This window comes from Gavialis gangeticus, unplaced genomic scaffold (assembly GCF_001723915.1).
Source record: "Gavialis gangeticus isolate Ggan-Ray unplaced genomic scaffold, GavGan_comp1, whole genome shotgun sequence".
NCBI lineage: Eukaryota > Metazoa > Chordata > Crocodylia > Gavialidae > Gavialis > Gavialis gangeticus.
In genome coordinates this window covers 77,475,363-77,477,149 of record NW_017729031.1, presented here as the reverse complement: position 1 = coordinate 77,477,149, position 1,787 = coordinate 77,475,363, and positions in this window count along the sequence as shown.

Genomic DNA, 1,787 nt, shown 5'->3' with positions numbered 1-1,787 from the left:
GTGACTGGTAGGGTGTTCACGGGGGTGCACGTGCCCCCCCTGATGGGGCCGGTGCCCCCCCGATGACCGACACTGATGCTGTTGGTAGAGCTGATGCCCCCCCGACAGGCCCACTGCCATTGGCATCTTCTATGGGTGCCCCCCCCAGATTCAGGAGGCACCAGTCACTCATGTCCATGATGGTATCACAGATCTATCACAGATCCTTTTGAAGTTAAGATGGGAGTTAAGTAAGGCTGCATGATTGCTCCAATACTCTTCTTAATATTTTTTACTGTAATACATCTGATAACCAACAAACTTCCAGTCAGAGTGGAGCATAACTACTGAATAGATGATAAGCTGTTTAATCTCAGCCAACTCAGAGCCAAAAACCAAGACCACCCTAACCTCAATCATTGAGCTCCGGTATGCTGATGATGCTGTAGCTTGTGCTTACTTGGAAGCAGACTATCAGGCAATTGTCAGTGTCTTTACTGAGGCATGCAAGAAAATGGGACCGATGCTTAACATCCAGAAGACTGAGGTCCTTCATCAACAAGCTCTTAATGAGCAGCCTCCAGCTCTGGTAATTCAGATTCACAGTGAGACTGACTGGAGAATGTTTAGTAGTTCCTGTACCTCAGAAGCCATCTCTTGCAGAAGGCTGACATTGATGAAAACATCCAATATCACCTCAAACGTGGAAGTGCAGTCTTCAGATGCCTAAGGAAATGGGTGTTCAAAGATCATAACATCAAATCTGAAAGCAAGCTTATGGTTTATCAAGCAGTTGTGGTCCACTCCTTTCTGAATGGCACTGAGACATGGACAATGTACAGGTGACACCTCAAGTGGTTGGAGAAGTACCATCAATGTTGCTTGCAGAAGATCCTTCAGATCTAGTAGGAAGATGTATACACCAACATTAGCATCCTTTCATAAGCAAACACCACAAGCAACAAGGTAATGATCATCCAACAGCAACTTTGCTGAGCTGGCCACATTATCCATATGTCGAACTCCAGACTCCTAAAGCGAGTTTTGTTCTCCCAGCTCAGTCAAGGCGTATGCTCAAGAGGAGGATAGAGAAAGTGCTTCAAGGATGTCCTTAAGACCAACTTGAAAAAATGCAACATTAACATCAACTTGTGGAAGACTATTGCCCAAGACTGCCTCAAATGAAGGAGGAGTCTGCTGCAAGGGATCTTAGTACTTTGAAACCTTGTGATAACAGCAGGAGATAGAAAAGCAGGAGTGGCAGAAACAGCATGTTGTGGACCGAATCAATAATCCAGAACCACCCATCCCTCATGGAAACATGAGCCCATGTTGCAAAAGAGTCTGTCAATCGATTGGCCTCATCAGCCATAACTGGACCCACTGACAGGACAGTGATGGAAGACAGTCATCCTCAACTGTGGGGGATTGCTGAAGATTCGTTATGCTTTTGTAAATAAATTGTAAGCGTTTTTTGTTGATTTAAAACAGAAATTATATTCAGCTGAACAAGAGTCTCATAATATTTGGGTATTCACAGCAACAAAAGTACATAAACTTTAGGCTTGCAGATATGGCAGTTGCTTTTAGTAGGTTCATTTAGCCTTTTCAATGTGCATGTTCTGCAAAACAAAGATAAGCAGGAGAACATTATTCAAACTGTATAGAAATGGATAGTTCCTAGAATAAGGACCCATCAAATTGTTTCTAGAAACTCAATAATAAATAAATGTGGTCAGAAAATCATTGGATATCACAAATGGCTCTGATTGTCCCATGACCTGGCCTGGTTGGGGCTCCATTCATGG